The 8,033-nt window shown below is 36.2% G+C and overlaps 1 pseudogene; it reads left to right on the top strand.

Moving 5' to 3' along the window:
• Window positions 1-6,318: 6,318 nt before the first annotated feature.
• Window positions 6,319-7,368, top strand: LOC118852098 (annotated as a pseudogene).
• The last annotated feature ends 665 nt before the right edge of the window (window positions 7,369-8,033 follow it).

Raw genomic sequence — 8,033 nt, 5'->3', positions numbered from 1 at the left:
TAGGTGGTAGAGTATGACAACAGATTCTGGCTCGATGTGTGACCCATTTCCACTTCAAATTTAACCAGACAATAGCAACAGTTTTGTTGGGAACTACTAGTCTACATAGTCAAGTCATTTAGTTGCATAGAGCCTCAGTTTCCTCACCTTTAAACTGGGCATTATAATCCTAACTCACTGGGTTGAGGATCAAATGAGTTAATTTATGTGAACTTCACAATGTAAACTTCACAATGCTATATAAATGTTTGATCATTTTCATTATTAGTAATGTTGTTATGTGACACCAAACTTCCAGATGTTTTTCTCAATACCAACACCCTGGATATTTGAAATTGGTGATCAACACATGTACTGCCAAAAATCACCTTCACTGATCTACACTGGCCCCTGAAAATCTATGATTATACATTCATTTCATTTGAAGTGTTTTACCTCTGCCAAACATAGTATCTAAAATGTGAACACTTCAGGGAGGGATATCACTCAATAGTACTAATTTACACCTTTAATTAAATTCAGTTTGCCCAGTCGCTTTCCTCTCTGTCAGCTAGCCAAGGTTAGGGAACTGAGAAATTTTTATGGAGGCATAAGGGGAGTTAACGGCTGGGAGAGGAAGGAATACTTTTGGCGCACGAAATTGTTAGGACCATGAAGAGAGGAGAAGAGGGGTTCAGCCCTTGTATTTTTAAAAATTCTTATTTCTCTGATTATGGATGGATGTTAATGTGATTACTTTTTTTGGAAGGAATGCTCCTATGCGAGATAGATTTTATAGACCTAGAAAAATGTTGATAGAGTTATTTGTCTTTAGTTCCTCTCCCCTTTCCATCTCAAATTAATGCCCTTTTCACCACTGTCAGGGCTTCTTTCCCTGTCCACCCCAAATTTGCCAAGGTTCTATTATGTCCACATGATAATTCTCCTGTCATAGGTGGGGAAATGATCTTATGAATTCATTTGTACAAAGGGAATGTGTACTCTGGCCTGGCACCTCTCATAGACAAAATGGTGGACTTACAGTCAAGAAACACAAGTTGGAATCCTATCTCAGAGATTTGCTGGTTTTGTGATCTATGAAAATTGCTTAATTGCCCAGACCCTCAGTTTCCTGATATGCAAAATGAGGTAAATGATATTTGTGCTACTTCAAAGGTAGTTGGAAAGAAAGTGCTTTGTATACCTTAAAGGTCACTGAAATATCATGCTTTAATTCAATACTTAAATTGTCTAATAGTGTCCCCAGGAGTTTTTGAGGGCATTTAAGAAGAGAATTGCAAAGAGAGGGTAGCATTTAACCCATACAGATCAATCACAGATCTTAAAATAATGCTTATCAGCGATGGCCGATAGGGATATGGAGGATTTTCTGGTACCTTTCAACTCATGCCATCCAAGTGACTTTTTGTTTTATCTCTATTTAAGCTGATTGTCATTGAATTACAGGAGAAAAGATTTCTCTTCTTACATGGTTCACATTTAAGGAGATGAACCACAGGGATATATTCTCCTATTGTGTAATTTTGAGTAAGGGTAGTTTATTTCTTTGCTTAAACAAGGAGAATCCAAAAGAAAGAGCCAGGGAGAAGAAAGAATTGGTTGAAACAACATCAAAAAATGATATGATGGAGGCAAAATGCAAGAATTGGTACAAGTAAATCAATATTGCTGGCATAGGAGAGGATGACGGACAAAGAGAAAATGTGTTCACCTGGGGTAGAGAGGACAAAAATAAGACAGGTTGTGAAAAAAAGGCCTTTGTTAAATGGTATATATTCTTATTGTCATTCAACCATTCATTCATTATCTGTTAAAAGCCTACTGTGTGCTATCATTATGCTGAGATAATTTAGACCTTATCTTGTCTGACTATAGAGGGATTGAATGTCATATAGAGTAATTAATTCAAAAAAACAAACAAAAAACCTTTAAGATCAGATGATTTGGGTTTGAATCTCAGCTTTGCTCTCTATATGATCTTAAGAAAGGGCACTTCACCTCTCTTGGCCCATTGAGGTAAAATGAAGAAAACAGTATAGCATATTGAGTGCTGGACTTTGATTCAGAAATACCTGAGTTTGAATCTACCTTATACATTTACTAGCTCTGTGATCCTGGACAAGTCACTTAACCTTTGCCTAGATCAATTTCCTAAATTGTCAAATGTAGACTATGAGTACCTACTTCCCAGAGTTGTTGTGAGATTAAAATGAGATAAAGTACAGTGGTTTTATAACATTAAAATACCATAAAATGTTAGCTATTATTTTATATACAGATGGGCACCCAACACAACCATTGTCATATAAAAAGCTTACTAAAGAGTTCAGGCAAAACATTTGTAGAAATTTTCCAAATATCTCAATGGCATATTTATAGCCCTATTGATAGTTTTAGGTTAGTTGAATTTAACTTGGTCTGGAATAAAGTAGCCAAAACAATTTTCAATGACTAATTCTATTTCTGCTATAGAAGCTTCAGCATGACACTATTACTTGAATAATAAGATTTTTTTGTTCCCTGGCCCAGACAATTTCCACACTCAGTTTGGTCATCTATAAAATAAGAGGGAATTTAATATTTCTTGTAAATGTATTACTTGAAGATTGATTGGATCATAGGGAGGACTAGTAAAGAATGAGACAAAAAAGTCAAAAAATGTATTACTTGAAGATTTACTGGATTATAGGGAAGACTAGTAAAGAGTGAGATGAAAAAGTCAAAAAATGTTTCCAAGGTTTGAGTCCAGAATCAGTGGGAGAACATTGGTACATAATAAAAAAAACCTCAGTTTAATTCACTTATTTCGATTCAAGATAGTCAGGAGGTAGAACTGGTTTGGGAGGAAATGATGAATTTAAATATATTGAATTTAAGGTGATGATAGTGAATTCAAGTAGGAATATCCAATGGACATTTGGAGATATATGACTAAGTTATATGGCTAGATCTGAGAGGTATATACATAGAAATACATTATGCATTTTAATATAAAGAGAATTCTCCAAAAGAGAATATATAGGGAAAAAAAAACAGATACAACTGAAGATAGAAGTGTAGTCATTCCTCATGGTTAAGGACTGAGAAAAAAAGAGGAGTCAGTTAATAAGATGAAGAAAGAATAGTTAATGAAGGAGAAGAAGGAAAGTGAACTGTCAAGAACTGTGATTAGAGCAGAAGTGTTCAACAGTGTCATATGTTGGGAAGAAGGCAAAGAGAACAAAGGTTGATTGAAGGGATGTGTGATTAGGAGACCTTCAACAAGAAGATAGAATCAATTATAGGGGAATAAGAAGGGAATGGGTGAAAAGGAAATGAACACAATGAGCATTCATTTAATTTTGTCAGTGAAATGGAAGGACAAATTGCTAGGCTGAGGAGGAAAACCAGGAAAATAAAAGTTTTATTCCAAGATAGAGGATAACTATGGAAAGAAGGGGTCATCATGTAGGGTGAGACCAACAATGCTGGAGAGGCTTAGAATAACTAAATGAGTACCCTTTTCTTGTAGGAGAAAATAAGAGTCAAAAGAGTGTTATCCAAATATTCATATCATCCAAATAGCTTGTAGATTTTATTTAGAAGGGGGCAAAAAGACAAAGTTCCTCTCTTCCCTGCTATGCATGTGTTTCTTTTCTAATTTACTAAATATAATATGATACTTTCTGAAGTGTTTCCTAGGGTCCCAGTATTTAAAGATAATGTTTATCCATGATAATCTATATAAGCATGTAAAGATTTGAAGAGGAAATAGACTTTTTGGCCATTCAATCTTGATTACATGAAAGGGAAATTGAGGGGCTATGCTGAAGAAAATGATGCCAAGATAAAAACTGAGATCTGGTCATGAGAACGGTTCAAAGTTGAAAAAGATGTTATAAAGAGAAATTTACATAGAAAAACTTCTAGTGTGCAGATGTATGCTTTTTGAATACAGGATTGCCTTCTGATTGCCAGTTTTGCTCATTGTTTACTCCAGAAATGAAAGATAAAAGGGTGTTGGTGTCATTGAATTTCATCTGGTTTTTTTTTTTAGGATCATAGAATTTTGAGCTAGAAGGTAATGTAGAGATAATCTGGTTTAACCAAACTGAAAATCAGAGAAGAGAGCAAGAGATTTGCTCATTATCATTCAAGTAATAAGTGTCAGAGTCAGTTTTTGAACTAAGGCCTGGCTACTAATCTATTTGTCACTTGCCACCTTGCATTGGAATCACTAATGAGTAAGGAAAGTTTATTTCTTCTATCTTCCTATGCACTTTCATTTGTTACAGTTTTCTAAGAAGAAATAAGTAAGCAGATCAAACTAGCAGGAATGGAGGCACAGCAGAGAAAATATTGTATTTGAGGTTGAATCACCTGAGTTCAAATCCCTTCCCTGTTACTGCCTGTAGAACAATAGGCAAGCATTGACAAGATTTGACAAAATGACCTTTTCTTCATAGCTCCTTTATGTCTTATCCTCAGATAGGTTTTTGTTGGAGTAATTGCTATATTTTCCACTTTTATATGGCATTTAGCCATAGGTTCTTTTTCTTCCTCCAATATTCAGCAAACATGACTTTTCTAGGCATTTTTTTCTTTTCTAAACAGTTACCCAATATGTAAAATGAAAGGATTGGACTCAATGATCCCTAAGGTTTCTTATAACTCCAAATTCTATAATTTTAGCTTTATATAACTAATTCTAATTAACAATCACATCTATAGATTGATTTGGAAAAATCACCCAACTCTCTGTTTAATGTTGTTATAAAAATTCAGTGTAACTTCTAAATATAAAATTAGGTACATAAAGAGATTAAAGATGCAGATAAAATCACTTTTATTTTTAAATAATAACTGACATTTATTTGACATTTTAATGTTAACCAAACATTTTACATATGTTATTTCATCTGATTCTCACAACAACCCTATGAGGTAGGAAGTACCAGTCTTATCTACATTATTTTACAGATGAAGAAACGGAGATTCTGAGAAGATAACTGAATTCTCCATTGTTGCAAAACTGGTATCAGAAATTGAATTTGAACTCAGATAAATCTGTCAGTCAGTCAGTCAAAGAGTATTTGCCGGGCACTTACTATGTGTCTTCCTGATTCCAAATTCAACACTCCCTATTATGCCACACTTCTTCTTGCCCTTAGACCAGCAATATGTCATCATCCACAGATAATGTTGTACATGGATTTGACAGAATGGCATTTTTCCACAGCTCCTTTGATCTTATCCTCCAACAGCTCTTTATCATAGTGATGATTATATTTCCCACTTTTATGTGATATTTAGCCATAAGCTGTTCTTTTTCTCCCTCCTATATTCAACAAATATGAGTTTCCTGGACACTAATTTGGCCTTATTTTCTCCATAACATTGACCAAAGTGTTCTCCATTCAAATGACAGAGGTATTACAGATAGGTGACCCCCTCAGGAAATTGAAAAGATTTTCTTATAATCAAAACTCAAGGCACTTATGAGTCTAGTATAACCACCCTGCAGGAAGTTCTCTCTCTTCATCTTCTCTCTAATCATCCCTTCAAGCCGTTTCACCAGTGCCTTTATCTGCCTTCCATTTACTATGAATGCCATAAACGCACAAGGTGCATAAATTTTATTTTAGTGCCAAGGTCTAATGCAGATTTCTGCATACACTAGAGGCTTATTAAATGTTTGTCGAAGTCATGGAAGCAGTGAATTTGGGCTCAACTTTCTTAAAATTTGATGGTGGAAGATGGGGGAGAGGACATGACTTTAGAGTGAAAGTTTTTTTTTTTTTTAAGTTGGATAAGCACCCTTTTAGATTGGTAAAAAATTCAGTATTAAGGGAGAGATTGAAAGTTCACAAGAGGATGACAGAGCAGATGGAAGATGATAGTGCTAAGGGAGCAAGTTTAAGTCTACTGGCCTAGGTAACAGGTTGAATCCATAGTCATGAAACAGAGTGAAACTAATGTTCAGAGGGACCAAAACTGTGATCATAGAATCTTATATTTGGAAGAGGCTTTTAGAGGTCATCTAATCAATCTCCCTACACAGTGAGGAATCTGTTATGAAACATCCCTTCAAAATGGTCATCCGGATGATTTGAAGACTTCCTTTGAGAGGGGATCATTATTTCATGAGTCAAGCTTATTCTATTTGTTCTAACCACATTCTATTGGAATCAATTGATCTACTCATTCCAAACCAACAGAGATATTCAACAAAAAAACCTGGTGTGATAAAAGCACACTGCTTTGAAAACCTAAGGTTTGATCTTCAAACTGTATGATTTCTCCTATTTCTTCTCCCTGCAGATTGTTCTTCACCATTTAATGGAAAAAGATAATCAGACATAGGTAAGTTCATTCCTTCTCCTGGGGCTGTCTAGTGACTGGAGGATTCAGGTCTTTCTCTTTGTCCTTTTTCTGTCCATTTACCTGCTGACTGTATTTGGAAATATCCTAATCATCTTTCTGATTAGACTGGACACCCGGCTGCATACTCCCATGTACTTCTTCCTCACCAACCTCAACCTTGTCGATGTCTCTTATGCTACCAGCATTGTCCCCCAAATGTTGGCACATTTTCTGGAAGAAGATAAAACAATTCCATATGTGAGCTGTGCTGCCCAGCTATTTTTCTCTCTGGGTCTGGGTGGGATTGAATTTATTTTGTTGGCAACAATGGCCTATGACCGCTATGTAGCAGTTTGCAACCCTCTGCGCTATTCAGCCCTCATGCATGTGGGCCTGTGTGCCAGGCTAGTGGCTGCCTTCTGGGTCAGTGGTTCCCTGAATTCTCTCATGCAGACTGCCATCACTTTCCAGCTTCCCATGTGCACAAATCACATCATTGACCACATATCATGTGAACTCTTAGCTGTAGTCAGATTGGCTTGTGTGGACACTTCCTCCAATGAGGTTGCAATTATGGCTTCCAGCATCATCCTGCTCATGACCCCATTTTTGTTGGTTCTGCTTTCCTATATCAAGATCATCTCTACTATTCTGAAGATTCAGTCCACAGAGGGAAGAAAGAAAGCCTTCCAGACTTGTGCTTCCCACCTGACAGTGGTGACTCTGTGCTATGGGATGACCATTTTCACTTACATTCAGCCCCACTCAGCTCCCAATATCCTTCAGGAGAAGATGATCTCACTGTTCTATGCCCTTTTAATACCCATGCTGAACCCTCTGATTTACAGTGTGAGGAATAAGGAAGTGAAGGGAGCCTGGCAGAAACTGCTTGGGCAATTCTACGAATTAAAGTCAAAGCTAACTTCTTAATGAGTCATACAAAGACACAGCTATATCTAGAAATCCACCCTCCAAGATTCAAACATGGTCAGCACTACCCATACCGCTCTCTTCCTTTTTAGAGTAGGAAGAACTCTTAATCATATTTCGTTATAGAAAGTGAGGGGAGGAGATGAGAGACAGTAAGAGCTAGACATACTCACAGGGACAGAACTTCCCAAGTTTGCTTCACTCTTTGTTTTTGGTGTTCTGCATAAGCTAGAAAGAAATCCTATTTGATCATTTAATTTGCCACATTTTTCATACTCATCCATATCTTCAGATGAACTATTTTCTTTTAAAGCAAAGAATTTTAATATTGGAAGAATCACTCAGAATAATTGCATATGAAGCTCTAGCATAATGCAGCAAAACTGTCAATTTGTTTAATGCCAAGGAAAAAAATTCTTGTTATTAAAATTAAGAAAGGAGTGCTTATTCAGAGTCTTATACATTATGGATACACTGGCTCCACCTATGTCAAATAAATAGATATGTTGAGTTACTTTAGTGAGGGAGAGGAGGAAGAATGAGACCATTTATTTCTTTTGAGCTTATACAAGTATTGTGGACCTTCCTTCAAGCACTTCTTTTTTAGATAAATACATTTCTATAGGTAAGCAAGTAATCAGAATGGCTGGAGAAACATTCTTTTAGAGGGGTGTGCGTGTGTGTGTGTGTGTGCGTGTGTGTGTGTAGTTGCATAAAAAAGCTTAAACCAGTCAAGTCCCAAAGGAATCAGTTGTCACACA

Source organism: Trichosurus vulpecula, chromosome 5 (genome assembly GCF_011100635.1).
Source record: "Trichosurus vulpecula isolate mTriVul1 chromosome 5, mTriVul1.pri, whole genome shotgun sequence".
NCBI classification, from domain to species: Eukaryota; Metazoa; Chordata; class Mammalia; order Diprotodontia; family Phalangeridae; genus Trichosurus; species Trichosurus vulpecula.
The sequence above is the reverse complement of the archived record's forward strand: the minus strand, read 5'-3'. Positions and strand labels throughout refer to the sequence as shown.